The sequence below is a fragment of the Gastrolobium bilobum genome, unplaced genomic scaffold (assembly GCF_033153095.1).
Source record: "Gastrolobium bilobum isolate Gb01-03AN ecotype WA unplaced genomic scaffold, APGP_CSIRO_Gbil_v1 utg11508, whole genome shotgun sequence".
Taxonomy (NCBI): domain Eukaryota; kingdom Viridiplantae; phylum Streptophyta; class Magnoliopsida; order Fabales; family Fabaceae; genus Gastrolobium; species Gastrolobium bilobum.
In genome coordinates, this window is record NW_026898005.1 from 290935 (window position 1) to 312077 (window position 21143).

Here is a 21143-nt window from a genome sequence, read left to right on the forward strand (position 1 = left end):
TAATTGCAAAGAGTCTATTAGCTGGATTCGAACCTATAACCTTTTAATCACAAAGGAGTAACTTTACCGTTGTTCCTGGCTCGCCCTTTTATTGTATTTGATTTTTCTTTTTTAAATTGATAGTTTCTTGTTAATTTTTTGGTATACTGGAGGTGGTGCTGAGAGCCTAGGGCCATGCAAATGTATTCACTTTTATACATAATTGCATGTAAATTACCATTTACCAGAGATATGTCTGAGTGTGCTCTTGGTTTAATTCCTGTGATGTGATTTGTTTAGCACAACATTATTTATATTCACGCTTCCTTTATTTTTATGCTGAGTTTTGTTTTCTATTTATCAACTTTTGTTACAATGGGAAATGTTGATAAAGTTGGTTTTTGTGACTAGAAAATCACGTGTTCGATATTGAAAATAAATCAACCTTTATCTCTACCTTCATATCTCGGTGAACTTTGTGCACTGATGTGTAATTAAGGGTCATTATCCCTTTGTAACCATACTTATATAATATACCTTGCTGAATAGTTTATTCCCTTGTAAACATATCATGTTTTTTGTTCAGGCTCCCCTTCTGTTAAATAAAACTTTGCTTTATAGGGTGTGTAACATTTGATGATTGCAAACCAATTATTGTGTCGAAGGACAGTACTCTAATAACATGTGATTTTTTATCCATTTGATCATAATATATGATTTCCAAGACATGTTTGATTTTTAACGAAGCAGTTTTTGCAAACTAAAAAATTAATTAATGATAGACCCAACAATAAGAAAAATAAAAATCACAGACTTAATTCTTGATGCAGCCTTCAGAAACTATATAAAAATCAAGTTGCTCGCTTGATGAAATAGAAATAAATCACAAACGTAAATGAGCAATAAAAATCACTAAACTAAAATATTTCCTTACAAGAAAATTAAGGATCATAAGAGATCTCACAATAGAATATTGAGAGAATCAGGTGTAATTGAATTGACAAATGACAACTTTGGTTATTATGTGGACTGAAAGAATGTGATGCTAAGGCACCTCAGTAGAAAGGAAGTAGAGGCTAAAAATAAAAGAAAACTAACTTTGAAAGTTTAAATTATCGTAACCTTTACACTGTCAAAGTAGTGCATGTTTTCATTTTTGTGATTTTTTTTTCTTATCGGCATGTGAAATACTAATGTAAGGATCAATTTTTTTTTCCAGATATTCATTAAGTTTTCCCACCAGAAAAATCCTTTGTTGTCATTAGAAAAGAAATGGGGAATTATTACTTTATCTAGTTATTTAAGTGATATGAATGAGAAATTTGTGATAAAAGATAAAGATGCCGAGGTAGGACCAAAATTAATAAGAAACATTGAATAATATAATCAAAAGGACTTTTGGGTGTACTGTCAAAATGGATGCCGTGCCCACCTAGAAGGCTAGAACAGTCACACTAAACTTAGGGCCCACCATTATACAATTGCAATATTGATGGGTCTAAGATAAAGAGCAAGAATATTTTTATTCTAAATTAATATAATTCGGTGATGGATAAATCAAATAAAAAGCAAGAAAAAAATAAGTAAAAGAAGAGGAGAAAATAATAATAAGAACAACTAAATAAGAGTTGATGGACTTCATACCGAGTCAATATACTAAATTAGATTGTCTATTAATATACTAAGGAAGAAAATTTGTTGATGTGTTACTCTCTCCTTCAATTTCACTATTGTGTTTACACTTGAGTCAATTTGAAATGTTTCTTCTTTTGGTAACTTTTCAAAATTAAAATTCAAACTTCATAAGTGGAGAAAGAAGAGGAGAATTCTCTTGGTGGGGTCCAGCTGTATTAAACTCATACTACTTTCTGCCTCGGTAATTGTTATAAGCATTTAGAATTAGTATTTTTACTTTATTTTAAATCGTAAAACATTAAAATGAGTTAAAAATACGGAATTGTTCCCACTAATTTCTACATAGGTAGTTGTTAAGACTATTAATTTTCTCCACTACTTCCTACATGGGTAATTGTTAAGCTTATTAATTGTTAGAAGCTTTAAAAAAAATTTAAAAAATGAATTTAGTATTTAGTACGTGTATAAATAGGATATGTGTTGTTGCATATTTTTCTTTGGTAATCACTTTTTGTACACATATTTCTTCTGTTTTTGTCTGTTTATCTTCTTCATCTTCTCAAGTTGTTCTTTTGCATAATTTTACTCATTATTTGTGTGTTTACAGTTTTCTACTTCATGTTTGTTGATCTTCCATGTTCATTGTTCTTTACTTTATTGGATGAATTGTTTATATTATTTCTATATTCTATATTATTAATATAGTACACTAACATACGAGCCATTTTTTGTGATTTAGTTTTGATGCTGAAGCCAGAGACACCTTGCTGGACAAAGAAAATATGTGACTGATAAAGATGTTGTGCTTTGAAAAAAAATTGGAAGAAATAAGCATGAGATGTTGTGACACAAGTTGAGAAGGATGATGAAGAGTCTTTACAAGGAAGAGGAAGAGGATGATGATGATAAGGAAGACAGTAAGACTAAAAATAAGGTATAATATTAATTTCAATCTATTTATTTATTATTTGAGGTTTAAGCCTGAATTAATGCTTTTGTTTTTCACCCGCCCTTTGGTGTCAAATATTTTCAACTTCCATTATCTTGATGTTTTATAATTAACGTTGTCTTTATTTTGCATGGCTATGGACATTTCAGAAGAGTGGAAAAGCATAAGTTGGTTGTGTTCAGCAGCAGGGTGAACATCATGTAGAGTGCAAACAGCAGTAGTTGTTTATATCTTCAGAGAGTCATGCAGCTCATAGTTATTTTTTAGGGGTCCTAAGGTGTCTAATTTTTCCAGCGGTTTTTCATGGTCCTTAATTCATTTTCCCCTAGAACTTATAATCCGATTTTTTACTTAAAGTGCCTCTCTTCGTTTTGTTTCAGTATTTTGGAGAGATGTGGTTATATAGTTTTGGATAAATAATGATTTGTTACTGCTTGACTTCGTCCCAGATACTTTAAATATATAATTTGTGTTTCATTACTATCAATTATTGTTGTTAATTATTATTTTAGCGTTATAAGTTTTCACTCTTCAACAAATTAAAAAACAAAACTTTATTTTATCTCTGTTAGGGTTATGGCCCTAATTAACAGAGAGAAAGAGACGATAGGAACTGAAAAGAATTGAGATTTTATTTCTGTAGTTTCATCTGATACAATGTTCTGTTTTATATACACAATTACACTACACCTATACCCTGTAATGTAACTAACCACATGCCACGTAACTAACTATTCCTCTTAGGTGGCAAAGTCTTCTAATGCCACTGGTCTTCTAGGTAGACGTTTGGATCTTCTCACTAGTGTAACATTCATCCCCTCTTCAAAAGGAACCTTGCCCTCAAGGTCAAAGGAAGGGTAAGAGCTGCGAAATTCACTCTCCCTCACCCAAGAAGCTTCAGCAGGCAGAGAATTGGACCAATGGACTAGTAACTCCCCCATGGGCTGGCCACGAACCAAGGTGGAACGAACATCCAGAATATGAACTGGAACTTGCACCGGCATATTATCAACTGAAGTAGCTGGCAAGGGTCTTGATTGAACTGATGCAGAAGGGCTTCAACTGAGACACATGAAAAACAGGATGTATTTGGGAACCAGCCGATAATTGCAACTCATAAGCTTCCTAATAACCAGAAAAGGGCCAAAAAAATGTTTGCTAAGCTTGTGATTAGCTCTCCTTTCGACGCTAACTTGGCGGTATGGTTGAAGTTTCAACCAAACTTTGTCACCTACAACAAAAGAGCGTTCACTATGATGTCTATCAAATTGTGTTTTCATTCTATTTTGTGCACGATGAAGATTAACCCATAAGCGAGCCAGAATGTCATTGCGTTGCTGTAGAAGAACATCCAATGAAGGAACAGCAGTCAAGCCACGAGGGTAAAAAGGCACCATAATAGGGGGTTTGCCAAACACAGCCTGATAAGGTGACATTCCAATGGCAGAGTGCACTGCAGAATTATAATGGTATTGGGCCCAACACAAATATTCGGACCATCTCTTTGGTTGCTCAAAACAGAATGATCGAAGGTATTGTTCCACATACCTGTTGGTGACCTCAGTAAGACCATCTGTCTGGGGATGGTAAGAGGATGAAGTTCTCAATTTGGTTCCACTAAGACTGAAAAGATAGGTCCAAAATTTGCTAACAAATATAGGATCTCGATCAGAAAGAATAGAACGAGGAAATCCATGATTTCTAACCACCAAGTCACAGAACAAGTGAGCAACTGAAACAACAGTATAAGAAGAAGACAACTGACCAAATAATGTAAATTTCGACAGCCTATCAATGATAACCATAATAGTAGTGTACCATTTAGAAGAAGGCAGCCCAACTATGAAGTTCGTTGAGAGGTCTTCAAAAACACCCTCAGGTAATGGAAGAGGCTGCAGTAGGCCTGCCATTTTTGAAGTTTCATACTTCACTTGCTGACATGTCAAGCAGCTACTAACAAAACGTTGTACATCCTTGCGCATTGTACTCTAGAAGAAATTTGTAGATAGTCAAAGAAAAGTGCGAGCCACACCAGCATGACCACCAATCAAGGAGCTGTGAGCCTCCGAAAGGAAAGTGGGAATCAGAGATGAAGTGGGGCTAAGGAAATATCTCTTCTTATGGAATAAGATGCCATCTCGACAGTGCATATCAGATAGGCTAGCAGGTCAATCACGTAGTTGCTGATGTAATTGAATTAAAACAGGATCCGAATCATTTTGTTGCTTAATAATACCCAACAAATCAAATTGAGGCTCAGATAAGAGTTTTTGCAAGGAACCTTCATCAAACACACGTGAAAGAGCATCTGCAACTATATTAGTACGACCTGGCTTGTACTCAATGTGAAAAGAATATTTCATGAGTTTACACAAATACCTCTGCTGTTCAGGTGTGTGGATCGTTTCTGTCAGAAATTCCTTAATGCTCTGTTGGTCAGTTCTAATAATAAACTGAGATCCCAATAAGTATTGGCGCCAATGCTTAACAACTGAAGTGATAGCATATAATTCTCGGATGTATGTGGAAGCATTAGCCATGCGATAACCCAATTTCTTACTAAAGTATGAAATAGGATGATCATGCTGCAAGAGAACAACACCAGTGCTCGAAATAGATGCATCTGTTCCTATGATAAATTGCTCTCCAAAATTAGGCAAACTCAGTATTGGAGTGTTTGCCATTGCTTCTTTCAATTTAATAAATGCTCCATCAGCAGCTTCAGACCAAACAAATGGTGTTGACCCTTTAAGTAGCTCAGTTAGTGGTAATGCCAAGGAAGCATAGCATCGGACAAAACGTCGATAGTAGCCTGTAAGTCCCAAAAATCCCCTTAACTGTTTCAAATTCTTAGGAATAGGCCAATTGATCATGCTGAAATTTTTTTGGGGTCTGCAACAACACCATTTTTGCTTATTATATGACCCAAATATTCAATCATTTCCACACCAAAAGAGCACTTACTAAGCTTGACAAAAAATCTATTACGCAGCAAACAATCCAAAGCTAACTCAAGATGCTGAGCATGCTCCTCCACCGATTTACTAAAGATTAATATGTCATCAAAAAATACAATTATAAACCTGCGAAAGGAAGGGTTTAAAGAGCTGATTCATAATTGCTTGAGATGTTGCTGGGGAATTAGTTAAGCCAAAAGGCGTAACTAAGAATTCATAGTGACCTTCAAGTGTGCGGCATGCTGTCTTGGACACATTGGATGAGAGCATGCGAATTTGATGATATCCAGCACGAAGGTCTAACTTGGAGAAGACTTGTGAACCACCTAATTTGTCCAAAAGCTCGTCAATTGTGGGAATGGGAAACCGGTCTTTAATTGTAACAGAATTAAGAGCTCTGTAATCAATACAAAGACGCCATGAATTGCCTTGTTTTTTGACAAGAAGAACTGGTGAAGAAAAGGGACTCTGGGAATGTTGGATGAAGCTAGCTTGTAACAAATCAGAAACCTGTTGCTCAATTTCAGATTTGTGATTATATGCATATCGATAAGGTTTAACATTGATGGGTTGCACCTTATCCATAAGATGAATAGAATGAGCAAGGCCATGAAAAGGAGGAAATCATTTAGGAAGAGAGAAAACCTGTTGGAACCCAACCAGAATTGGCCAAAGAGAAGGATGAACAGACCCTTCAAGAGTTGTAACTTCTTCCATGATAGTTGGGCTACCCATCGAATTATCCTCCACAGTCTCATTCAACGGAGATGTTTGCAACAGATTACAACTACTGTGGAATTGGATCTTTGTGTGGTCCTCCTTAATACCAACCAAACAAATGGGTTTACCCTCCCAATAGAATTCCATTGACTTGTGAACATAATCGTGAGTGACTCGTCCCAACAATTCTAACCAAGGCATGCCAAGGACAACACTGAGGTTAGTGAGATCTAATACCCATAAGTCAACAAGGAAACAATGACCTTTTATCTTAAGTGAACCTGCAAACATTTTTTATCAGCCACCAAAAATTCACCATTTCCCAAGAAAACTCTTATTCTTCGAACATTAACCATTCGCAACCCAAGTTGACTAGCCAATTGCCTCTGAATGAAATTATGTGTACTCCCTGAGTCTACCAAGACTGACACTTCTTCATCTTTAATATGAGTGACAAAAGACAAGGAACATAGATGATCATGTGCAGATAAAGAGTGCAAAGAAGCATCTCGAGATTCCTTACCACTGACATCAGCTTGCCAAATTATATGTTCTTCCTCATCATCCGGATCAACCACATCTTCTTGCCAACAAACAGCATCAATTTGTTTTGGCACCGATGTTTAGACGTCCATTTTTCATCACAATAAAAACATATGCCCAATTCTTGTTTTTTAAGCATCTCTGCTTGGAAAATCTTCTTGAAAGTGGAAGGTGCGGGTAAAGATAAAGGTAAATTCAGCTGAGCAGTGCTAGATGTAATTGGCAAAGGGTTTGTTGGTACCTCAGCAAGCGGAACAGCTTTAGGAAAAATTCGTTTCTGAACCGTTTGGAAAGACGCTTTCAGTTCTCCAAAATGGTCATCGTAGGCCAACGCCAGTTGAATTGCTTGATGAAGAGAGATAGGTTCTCTCAATTGTACTGCGCTTCTTAATTCTGATTGTAACCCAGAGACGAAAAAATTCATTAGGAGGTCATCATCAAGCCCTGGAACTTGATTAACCAATCCTTCAAATCGTTGAATGTAATCCCGTAATTAGAAGTCTGGGTCAATTTGGATAGAACCCCTTTTAAACTCGTGTAACCAGAAACACCAAACCTTTGCCTCAAGGCCACCATAAAATCCTTCCAAGATGAAATAGTTCCACTGGTAAATGTCCATTGGAACCATGCAGAAGCCATCCCTTCCATACGCAAACCAGTCAACGCCACCTTAACTTCCTCTGGTATGTGTTGAAGATGAAAGAACAACTCCGCCTTAAAAATCCATATATTTGGATCGCTGCCATTAAAGGGAGGTATCTTCATTCGGATTCCTTTAAGTAAGGAACGCTGATCCACCATGTTGTGCTTCGTCGGAGGCTGAGAAGACGAAGAAACAGTACCGCCAAGAGAGTTGTAGTGAGGTGATTCTCGTGAATGGCTGGTAGCTGATAACACTGTTTCTTGTAACTGCTGTATCTGAGAAATCAAAAGAGCTATTTGCGAACGGGTATCAGCCGCTTGATTCCTAATTTCATCCAGATTGGAATCCATTCATTGCTGAAAGGACACCAACTCTTCGGATAATTCGCGAACTCCCATGGCGAGTTCTAGAATGAAAGCACCACTGTTAGGGTTATGGCCCTAATTAACAGAGAGAAAGAGACTATGGGAATTGAAAATAATTGAGATTTTATTTCTATAGTTTCATCTGATACAATGTTCTGTTTTATATACACAATTACACTACACCTATACCCTGTAATGTAAATAACCACATGCCATGTAACTAACTATTCCTCTTAGGTGGCAAAGTCTTCTAGTTCCTCTGGTCTTCTAGGTAGATGTTAGGATCTTCTCACTGGTGTAACAATCTCACCCTTCAATGAGTTTCTGTTTCTCCAAGAAGATTATCCAAATGAGCAACAAAGGAAAGATCTATGTTTGCGTGTATTAGAGGAGAAGAAAATAGTAATTGATGTGCGTAATACTCTCATTAGCTCTCAAACATGTCAATTTAGATAAGGAAATTCAACCCAAAAGCTTAAGCTGTTGGGTGAGACTACATAAATGATTTTCTTAAACATTTAATAATATTCTGTTGGATAAATTTAGCTTAAAATATATCTTGTGTATGTATCATCTTGCGTAATCGTATTGTGTGTGGATTTCACATTTTTTTTGTTGCTTGGTTAATTTTTTACTTCTGAAAAGTGTAGAATTTTTTTTTTCTATTTCACATAACTATTATTTATTTGGCCTTATAAATTAAATTTGTTTTAGGTGTCGAATAAGATAATATATGGAATGAGTTGAGTTACTTTCATTTTTACCATTTCAAATAAACCATCAAGGTCAAAATTTTGTGAATATTTTCAAACTAATTTAAAAAATAAAAAAATTTGGAAGATAGTGAAAAAAAATTGCATTACCAAAGCATTATACAATTTTATTTATTTAATTTTGGGAAGGAGAGGGGTTTACAATGTACAAACAAACATTTAATTTCTTTTTGGTACAAACAAATAATTTATTTTATTAATTGGTTTTGGGGAATATCAAAAGGTTTTGGGGACCATTAATTGGTGAAAATGAAAAGTTACAAGGGCAATATTACTTGGAAAATGTGGGCAACCTTCTATGCATGTGCGTTGAATATCGTGTATATTAATGAGAGTTAAAATATTAATTTCATTGTCAGAATGTATGCAAAATTTGTGTTTGGAAAAGGAGGGTTAATGTGGCAAGTCGTTTTAGTTGTATACACAAGTTGCCCCTTAACATTTCTCAGTTTGGTATTAAGAAATCTTATTGTATCTATGTATAAAATTTTAAACCATTCTTTAGAGAGTTTGCTGATGTGTCGCTCTTTCTTTCAATATCCACTTTCTGTTCACATTTGAAACCACTTTGAAATGTTTCATCTTTTAGTAACTTTTAAAATTCCAAATTTAAACTTGATAGGTTGGAAAAAAAGTTCAACATTCTTTGGTGAAAAACAACTGTATTAATATCTCACTACTTTCTACATGGGTAATTGTTAAGCCTATTAATAATACCACTACTTTCTGCATCGGAAATTGTTAAGTCTATTAATAATATTTATTATTATGTCTATTTGGACTAATTAATTTTTTGGGTCTACAAAAGAACCAATGATTATTGGGATTAATAATACTACTATTTCACAAATTACAATTGCAATAGTATTTGAATACAAAACATATTAAATCAAATTTTTTATCATATTTAATAAATCACGTGTACTTAATAGAGATTTGAATAAATAAATTGTGTGTTAATGAAGAAATACTTCTTACAAAATATTTTAAAAACAAGAATGTCATACTCATATCTACACAACCGATAGGAGTATCAATGAATGCATTAATGCCTTTCATATTAGATCCCAATTGCATATATATTGTTGCGTGACATGTTTCATGAGTCTAATGAAATTATGACAATTGTTGGTTGTGCGCTTTTTGTTTGTTTACTTCTAATAGATGATAAATACTACAAAATACATAAAAAAATTCATAATTAATTTTTTAAAATTTATAAAATTTATTTTTTTAAAAATAAATAAATTCATATGTGATAAAAAAAACTCCAACATGAAGAATCATTCTTTTAAAAACAGATCCCTCTAGCAGTTTGCTTTGATATACTAACAATAGAAAGTAAAATAAGTGTAAAGTGACTTAAATATCTTTATTTTGATATAAAAATGACTTTGTTATCAATACTTTTAAACTATATATATTTCAGTTCAAGTTAATTTATAAAATTATGATATTCTTACTAAAAAATTATTCAAGTAAAAATATTAAATGCAAGTTATGCATACTAGCAAATATACATGTATTATATGTATATATTTTTATTTTAAATACAAAAATATAAGTAAAAAAATATTTAAGATTTTGGGAGAATAAGAAGTTTTAATATAAAAAGTACAAATTTTTTAATTGAAAGTAAATGCTAATGTAAAATGCTGACAGTTAAAGGTGACAAAATGGGTTCGGCACGGAGCGCCGGCCCACCCCACCTGCTAACACTTTTTTTTTCTAATATTTACTTCCTAACAAATCTATCTTTGTATGGCTAAGATCTTTGGATTTACTACTGATATAAAATATTGAAAATTAAAGGTGGCAAAATGGGTTCGGACCGGCCCACCCCGCCCGCCAAACGGGCAGGTTATCCTGGTAACACATTTTTTTACTTATATTAATTGTCTAACAAATTCGTCTTTGCGTGGCTAAAATCATTGGATTTACTACTGACACTACAACAAATTCGGGATCTAACGGCGGTGTTTTTCGTGTTTATCGGTGATTTGAACCGCCCCAGGTATATACAATGTCGGTTTACCAATCCGCCATCGAAAATGGCGCCACTAAACCCATATTAGAATTCGAAGACGGTTTTGGAAAATTGGCAGAATAACCGCCCCTGTTATCTATGTTATATTTTTAAAATATAGCTTCGGTGCAACCGTAGCTATTTCTAAAGAAATATTAAAAAAAAATCTCAATCCTACTCCTACCAATTTGGCCACGAAAAGCAAAAAACATCCAATGCTCTGAACAAACTCGAAAAAACAGATAACGCTGAAAACTTCGTACGGGTTGAAGAAACTTTTTTTTCCTATTATGCTGTTACGAATTCCACTGAATAATTTATTGATTAATATATTATTGAAGACATACAAGCAACTCTTCAAAATTTGAACAGAAAACCTAGAGGAAGAGGCAGTATAACACAAACATGCATATCTGAAGAAAATAAATCAAAACAAGCGTATAAATAAGGGAAAAAATGAAAATAAACCAAATAATGATGATGAATGTTGAGAAACCATATATAAATTCCCCTAACCCAGGTTCGAGCAGTATATGGAATATGCTTATGTAGGAATAGTAAGATACCCAACAAAGATTATTAAGATGATATGTCTAGGACACTAGAATAAAAAATCATAACTTGATACCAACATATATTTTAACAGGATCAAATAACAAAACAACTAACAAAATCAGTTCATGAAAAAGAAAAAAAAACACCAAGATTAGAAGGGGAGAGGAGGGATAATATATACTCTGCAGTTAGCTATAGCTGCAATGTTTATATATATATATATATATATATATATATATATATATATATGTATATGTATATGTATATATATATAAATCAAATTATATAAGTATTAGAATATACATTTCTTTTGAAAACATTCACTTTCATCCTTCATAAGGAAAAGTAAGCTGGATGAATTTTAGAGCATATTTTCAACAACTTGTTTCAAAAAAGGTCTCTGCTCATTCAATATCAATGTTCCATTCACCATAAGTTTTTTAAAATACTATATGATAATGAAACTTTAAGATAAAATGCTTTAGATGATGCAAGCCAAATTGAAACGAGAGAGCATGAAGATTAACTTTAAATCAGAAGGATTTAAGAGAAATATAACACACATTGCATGGTCGTGTAAAATTAATACCTTCAAAAGTGAATTTACAGCAACATAGATCTCACTTCTAGCAGAATGTTCAATTAGGTAACTCACTCAAATTTAAATACTTCTTCAGCCCCTGTTAAGGGAGGGACTGCACATCCCCTAATTCAATGTCATTTTTTAGAGGTTCCCTTCACCAAACACATATCATAATTCAAAAGTCATTTAACATTGAATTTCCATTTAATAATTTATCTTGCCTGTGTTACATAGTATGGTAATGTTTCCAACGGTACAATTCTTTGAGATGCTTCTGCCACCTTCAAGGCAACTCTGCTCTTTTCTTTCTCCTTCTCTACAAGTGTCATTGCTGTTTCTTCAGCTATTTTTCCTTCTCTACAAAAATGCCCTTAGAATAAACCTAATTGTTAATTGTGAGCAAAGCCAATAGGCATTATCACCTACTGCAAATATAGTCTAATGCACAAAAGTGTAGTCTTATGTGCAATAAACTAAAAGAGGCATAAATTTAACACAAACAATTTATAATAATATTAATAAAGTATAATGGTTTGGTGTGTACCTTAAACTCCTCCAAGTACTCCCCAGCCTCATCTCTGAGGCGTAGCCTTATCTCAGTTACACGTCCAAGTGGTTTGCTCTATGTATCCTCCGAAATTGCAAATGCCCCATCAGCTTTATATTCCCACACATACCTGAAAGTCCAATAATTTTCTAATGAATATGCTTGGGTGGATTGTATAGAAAACAATCAAAACATTCTGGAAAATGGCAATCAAAAGGCAACATCAAGTGTAAGGAAGGCTTATTGCTTATCGTCGTTATGTTTGCTAATGACTTCAACATAGTCAGCCACAAGATACACAAAGTAGAAGCACACTCCAAACTGCCCAATAAGATTAAGATCTCCACTTGTCTACATTTTCTTAACAAATGTTGCATGCATGGATAGTTCCAATAACACATTTCACTTCATATTACAAATAGAAAATTCTCTCAGCAAAGACCACATTATATATATACCTGAGGTTCCAGATTTTGCAATGGTCGCCAACTTCTTTATCAAATCCTCCTTTGTCATACTAATACCTATGTCTCAAATGGAAAGGATTTTCTTTTCCTTGTCCAACTTAATCAGCCATTCATCAAATGCAGTAAAAAACTTTAGGTACAATTACAAAACAAACCATGCACACATAACAAATGATGGAAATACAATGAAACGTTAATCTCCAAAGTATACATGTTTGGTTTCTTCATCATAGTGGATTTTCTTGTGAATCATTTAACTAGTTTAATTATCTTGTGGTTATTAAACTTAGGAATTAATCCCTCTACAAAAGATAACGCAGTCAAATATCAGAGAATAACATTAAGGGAAAACTTCTATTAGGTTGGGATATAGGAACTCCCCTGTTTATTTTCCATCTCAAATGGGAGTTGAAGATTTGGCCCTATTCTGTTCTCATACATTGCAAAGGAGGGAAGGCTGTTTTTTTTTCTTAAAGAAAAGGTAATTCTCCCATTTAATATTGCTACCTACGAAAGCAAAGCATATATTGTAGTCAATAATTCCTACAAAAGGTAATTCAGTTTTGTTGGTCTATGTCTATCATTTAATATTGTAGTAAAAGTTTAAAATTTTGGATTTCATTACCTGTCCCAAGGGATTTATTAAATAGTTACTTTTTATAAGTGCACCTTGCAAGGTTGCACTAAATTATGTAGGTGTTTCTCATAACAGTCATGAGGAGGTTAAATTATTTTTATGAAGAATGACAGAGGCAAGACTAGTGCTAATAAAATGTTATATTTAATAATTAACATTTTCTTAAAAATTCATTAAGTTATCTTGAATTAGTTTTTTTTATTTCTATGTGAAATTAAATAAGAATATTTTATCAAGAATCAGATGCTACCTTCTCCAACAACCAAGAATGGAAGTGAAAGATAAAAACACAACCTTTAGGTCACTCCCGAAATATCTATCAGTCATATCTGCTATTGCTTCCAAATCAACATCAGGTGCCAAATCTTCTTTCGCTAAAATGACTCTCGGAAATTTTTTCTCTGTTTCAAGCATCTGGAAAATTAACCAATTAGTCGGGGGATTTAAAGAAAAAGAAAAAAGTGACTACTGCATAACATTTCGTTAAACCAAGCCTTTAATGGAAAATAAAATTCTTCTAGCATCAAAACAAAAATTAAGAAAGATGAAAATGACCGTTTACTTTTGCCGGGAAGAATCGTTGAGCTGGTTAACCATGAATTCGTCATTGGAAATGGCGGAGGTGGCATCGATTTAGGTGCTGGAGAACATATATGAAACCCTAAAGAGAGAAATCTAAGAAGAAATAATTAAATAGGAGATGGAAATGTCAAGAATGAATAAACCTAAAATGAAATTTTTATAATATTGTTTCACGCAAGTAGATCCAAGCCTGAGAACAACAAACCTCGATATTGGAGAGTGATAGGTGATCCAAGCCAGTTACTGAGCTTCTAGTGTAAATCGTAAGAATGAATGATTTTTTTGCCGAATTTAATATAATACAAAGAAATTTTTAATTGTAGTTTGGTGGATAGTTTTTATGAAAAAGTCTGCATGTATTCCTGAATTTACCCAAAAGGCCAAAACCGACGTCATGATATCGCCAGCAAACCCCGAATTTGGCGTAGTGTGATATAAAATGTTGACAGTTAGATGTGGCAAAATGGGCTCAGACCGGAGGGGGCCCACCCCGCCCACAAACATTTTTTTTTCGTATATTCAAACCAGTCTTTGTGTGACTAAGATCATTGGATTTACTTCTAATATAAAATACTTGTAGTTAGATATGGAAAAATGAGCTACGCCCGAAGGGCCCCACCCTGCCTGTCAAAAACATTTTTTATATATATATTTACTGTCTAACAAATTCGTCTTTGTGTAGCTAAGATCATTGGATTTACTGCTGATATAAATGCTAGTACAGTTAGAGGTGCCAAAATGCCTGCCAATACATTTTTTTCTTCTTTTATTTATTATCTAACAAACTCATCTTTGTGTGGAAAATATTATTGGATTTACTGCTATAAATATTTCAGAAATAAGTATCTAAACAAAATGAACAATCATATTGTGATAAATTAAAGTCCATCTCTGAGAAGTATTGAAAAAAACCGAGTGAAACTACGAGATTTATGAACGACTACAGGACAAGCTAAATCAATGACATCTACTAACTCAAATATTTGTCATCTCTACATGTACAAAAAGCTGGAGTTAGGCACCTCATATTGTTGATTTAAATAAAATGCAGCAATATATTTTTACGATTTGCGTTAACTTTTACGAGATAGACAAACTAATATTTTTTCCCGTGCATCACACGATTAATATTCTAGTTTTGATATAAATGAGGTAAATTTTATATTTTATTTTTTCAAAAGGTAACAAAAGAATCTTGTTATCCCTTTCTACAACCGTAGGTATTGTATTGTCTTTGTGAACCATTCTTCGATGTGCACTATTGATGCTAGTCATTTGTAAGATTCACTTTCTTCATCTTATAAAGCCTCAAACAATGGTTGATATCATTAGAACTTTACCAGATACAATTCTTTGTCACATTCTCTCTTTTCTCTCAACCATAGAAGTTGTTTCCACAAGTTTTCTCTCAATGAGGTGGAATCCTCTATGGCGCTCTGTCCCTACTCTCGACTTTGACAATATGTAAACGACGAGAAGTATCCCCGCTTTGTTCAAGACGAAGAAAGAGGAGGAAATTGGCCTTATCCACAATATGTTCCTAAATCCGTCAAACTACACCTTAAAACATGTTGTCTTAATAATTATAAAGGCTTGAAAGGTGAATTGCAATTTGCAAGATATATCATGCGGAATGCAAGATGTTTACGGTCCATGACAATCTGCAGTCACTACACCACAAATCAACGGACAATGCTTAAAATGATAAAAAAAATTATCCTCGTGCACAAGACGCTTTGCAACTTGTAAACTTGCATTTAAGTGAGTAAGTAATTACTCATTCTCTTGCAATTGTTTGTTAAATTCTGATCTTATGCACAACCACCCGGGTAATGACTAGGGAGGTGTAAATTTTAAGTTAGTGTTCTCACGTGTTCTCTATCTCACACAAGCACGCACTCATACACAAAGATAAATTACATATTTAGATTGTTTATTTTCTTCTCTAATTTGAAAATCAGGTAAAATGAAGTCATTTAGACTGTTTGTATGATGCAAATGGAGGAAAAGCGATGAAAGTTGAATATAAATGAAATATTTTATAATAGGATGTTTTCCTTTGCGATTATATTTAATTATTCTTCTTTAAATTCATAATTTCTTGTTAATATTTTGGTGTACTAGAGGTTGTGCTCAGAGCCCAAGGCCATGCAAATGTGTTCTGTTTTCTATATAATTGCATGTAAATTACCATTTATCAGATATATGTCTGTGTGTGCTCTTGGTTTAATTCCTGCGATGTGATTTGTTTAACACAACCTTATTTATAGTCACGCTTCCTTTCTTTTTATGCTGTGTTTTGTTTTCTATTTTTACAGTTCTGTTAGAAGTGTGAAATATTGATTAAGTTATTACAATATCCCAATAAGTAGAACCACACAAGATACTGTTTATAAAAAACTTGTGTATCGCATAGAAAAATTTGAAATGATACTGTTTATAAAAAAAGAAATAATAAAAACTTGTTTCAAATAAAGGTTTTATCCATGTAAATTCTTAGAGTCGTTTGGAAGACATGACAATAAGGATAGGATAGGATATTATTGGAATTCTAAGTGATTTTCATGGGTATGAAATAAGAAGTGGTTGTTGAGAGAGTCAAAGAGAATGTGAAGGGTGGCGTGGGAAAGAAGTTCAACATAAGACAAAGAGAACTGGTGAAGAAGCCTTATAAGGCACTACTTCAAACCCACCAAACCCCAACCCTCCCCCCATATGTCCCTTAGAAGGGGTTTAAATATCTTTATTTCTGATCCACCTCGTATTCCGGGTTAGTTTCATAAATGACTTAAAGAGACGAAGCTTGGGGGGATAATGAGGGAGCCAACTCGCCTCAAAGAGGTAATTAGGGTTGGGTTATATTAAAAAAAGGGAGAGTTATATTTACAAACTACACTATGTTCTCCCGGGAGAACACCAGGTTACACTATGTTCTCCTGGGAGTACATAGTGTAATTTGTAAAAAAAAGTTTCTAAACGGATCTTTCTCCTAAAATAAATAGTGTCCCTTGCGGCATCCTTTTTCGTTAAAGGAGAAGATTTAGATGAAACTAGGTGCACCACACATGCCTTGTAAAATCAAGGTGAAGATGTGAATCCACATTCAAGGAAGATGTATTTGATAGTGTCACGTTGTAAAAACCCGCACCGTTAAATAATTATGAGATAAATTTTATAACTGACCTTGAATAATTATGAGAACGCTTAAATAATTAATATAAGGGCTTAATACCACTGAAAGTTGTTTTTCTGACGAAAAGTGCAGATACCAGTTCTGCTCCACGGTATAAGTGTGTACCGATGAAGTATCCCGGAAAATTATAATAAGTGTGTGAATATTCCTAGAATAATATCTAAGACTAGTATGTCAAGTTTGGAGTCGAAATAATGAGAACTGACGTCAGGGATGATACTCGCTATGTAAAAGCGCGTACCGGCAGAGTGCTGCAAAAATTATAATAAAAATATGACAAATCTTAGAAAAATGGCTAGGTTCAGGATCCAAAGTTTGGGATTAAAATGATTAGTGGAGCTATTAGTGCTAATATCGATGATTAAAACTTAAGTAGACTATATATAATGAATGGCACAAAATCCTAGGCTATATTGTGCTTCCTACGTGACTTGGTTTCAGCAGCTGAGTGTCTCCCCTTGCCACCACCCTTCTCTCTTCACCTTGTGAGCCAAGAGACCATTTTCCTCTTAGTTCCTTCACTAAACCTCTATGTATGAGTGTGCTCTAGCCTTAGGAGGTAGAAAAACTATGCATTTCTGAGTTTCAGCCACTGTTTGGGGGAGGGAGTGAACTGACTTCTTAGTTAAGTGAAGAGGGAACCATTTCCTTGGTTGTTGAAGCTCCAAGTGGTGAACTTTGTGAAGAAAGGGCCAACCTTGCTACTCATTTTCGTGGCTTTGTGAAGCTAGATTTTTGGAGCTACATTGGGAGCTCCAAGAGCACCTTGGTCTCTGTTTTAAGCCTTGGTGGTAAGCACCATCACCTTTGTCATGAGTTTTATTTGATAAAAGTTGAGTCTTGGCATGTAAAAAGAGATGAGTAGGTAACCAACACCATCACTGACCTAAATGTGTTTAAATATGCATGCTTTAACGTTTAAAAGTGTTAAAAATGGAACCCGCGAAATACAGAAACTGCATTCTGTCGCAAAATATCCGGATATGGGCTTGGTGATATCCGGATATGGATATCCGGATATGGCCCTGACATATATCCAGATATTCTAGAAATTTCGAGTTGGGTACTGTTCTGTCCATACGGAATTATACATTGGGTTTATGGACCCTAGATTGGTTGATGTGAACCTCTGTAATAATTGAACTAAGTCAGAATCAATTGGATTGAGGGCTTTTGGCTTTGGGAGAAGTCTAATGGCATGAAACATAAAAGGAAACGTTGTTGTTATGTCGTAAAATATTAGATTATGAATGTTGATATGATTGCTGATTTAAACAGACCGTGAGTGTGCTGTTTGTGGACCTTAGACGGTTGTGGACTCTTGACTTTGGATTGTTAGCTTGCGAGGTAAGCTTTCCTGTCCTCGGTTTTTCCCATTGTCGGTTCCACCATACCTCATGGAGGGATGGTTATATGCATGATGTGTTTTATGAAATGCTATTGAACTATTAAGTGCAAGTTCCTTATGATATGTATGTGGTGTTCCACCTAGACGGTAAGCCTGAGTATGTAGCGTTATACAAGATGGTGATTCTGTGGGTGGGGTGCAAGTAGCGTCTTGCACTGTAGGTTGTAGACGTATGTAATTCCTATATGTTTATTCTCTGGCCAGTAGGATTCTGACACACATGACATGATTATATGTTGCATTGCACAGATTTTGGAACTTATACTGTTTTACTGTTTTTTAGAACTTATATTGCACATGTAAGTGAGCTTGGGGTTGAGAGATCCTTGAGGACCCCTTGCCTTACTGGGATTTCTTTTTAGAGATCTCACCCCATGTTGGGGCACATTTTCAGGTTCAGGTACCTCGGGGGTTGATACCTCGGGCGGCAGAAGGCCGGAGCTTAGTTGACTGATGCATGCATGTTTATGCTGGTATGTTTTATTGTCATTATATTGTTATTTGAGATGAGACTTTGTTGGGCTTTGTTGCCTTATTTGGTGAGCATGGGGGTTGTCCATGCGACATTGATTATGCTATGTTTATTTAGACTTGTGATGTATAATGAATCAGAAATTTGTCCGGTCTACGTGTTGTAGTTCCGTGAATAGATACACATCTATATATGAGGTTATTTCAGTTAGTTATTTTATTGCAATTTACCTACAGGAAATATTTTGAAAAAGGATTAAGTAATCAACTTGGTTAATAATAATGACGTCATAATTGAAAGAAAAAAGTTAGCTTCCGCATTTAATTGAGATGCGCTTAATACTGTAATATGATAACAAACCGGGTATACACGGGGTGTTACACACGTCATCATGATTTTGATGATAGCAAAAAACTTGGAGATGTTGATTCAAGAAGAAAATGACAAGATAAAATAAAACAAAGATTAGGAGTCAATCAATTTTCATATGCAAATCAAAGAACTTAGGTGCCAAAGTCAAGGTCCAAGTACAAAGACATAAAGCTATGTCAAAGATCTCATTAAAATATTATTGTAGGACTTAGAATATGATTGTAAGAGTATATGGTAGCTTTGCATGAGCTCAAGCGTTTCCATCATTGTATAACGAAAAAGTGCAAGAAAACCTTGGATTAATAAGTCAAAAATGAATCAGAATGATTTTGACATAGTTTGTGTACACAAATATTCTTGCACAGTCTAGTTACACATGCTCACATCAACACTCAAGCAGCTAGAGTAGATGTAAGCATTGCAAGCAAGTTGGTCATAACATATTTAAATGTCCATTGAGGATTAGTCAATCTTGATTGTATTTTGTATTGTACGATGTACTCAAAATTAATGTAGTGTCTTGTATTATGGATTGTGATGTATTCCGTATATCATAGACAATGTTATTGTGGTTACTTACCTATTCATTTTTTATTTATATTCATTTTTTATCACACAAGTTGATGGAACATATTCTTAGTTCAACTACACTAATAGAAAACATTGAGTAGGTCATTATATGACTCTTGTATGTGAATGACCCTAAAATGAATGCACAACTTCAATTGATGCACATCAATGGAATTTATAACCCTACATAAGTGTTATCCTTCGACACAAAAAAATATTTGGAACAGAAACAGGGTGCTCATTCCTTGCTGGTATACCCGAGCAACCTATACTGGTATACCCGGGTATACCAGCAAGGAATTAGCACATTTCTTCCGTTCCACGGATTTGGGGGGGGTATGTACTCATTCAATATGACTTGGGGATGGAATTATTGGGTGCATAAAGGTTATAGACAGTTTGGAGTGCGCAACGGTAAAAAATCTTGAACCGGGAAACATGGTTTCAACATACCATGTTGTCATTTAAATCAAACAATGACCAAAACTAGACTCAATTGACATAGTCTGATGCATTTGGACTTGGGTAAAGGGTTTTGCGTATAAAACAAAGTGCACAATTGTCATTTAGATCAATCCTAAGTGGGGAAATAACTATTTATGCTAAAATGTAAACATAAAATTGGTTAAACATAAACAAAAAGACATTTCATTCATTAAACATAAACGAAGTGAACATTTATCATTTGGATCAGTCCTAAATGGTACAGAATAAAACCTACATACATGGAGCTACTTATTGAGTCTAAATAAACCCTAAATACATCATAATAAATCCTTAACGACTAGCATCTGAGTATGTCTACTCCCCTTCCTCTTTATAAGCAAACTCGACAACATCAGCACGCTCCTCCATAGTGCGTGGATCTTGTCTGCACCTTTTCTCCAAGCGTCCCACCCTGGCATCCATCTGAAAGCGCCATCTACCCTAGCCCTGTCTAAAGCCCCTAAACTCACTGGTCAATTGATCAAGGCCCCATGTCAAGTGATGCATGGATGTCATGACATGATCAATTATCCATCCACTTTTAGAAGCTAGAAGAGGTGGTGGTGACTAGAGGCGCGGGATACGTGCAGATGCATCAATAGTTGTACCAGTATTATCATCATCACCATCACCTGCAAGTGGAACAATAATATTAAATATTAAAATTGTGTTAGGTTAAAT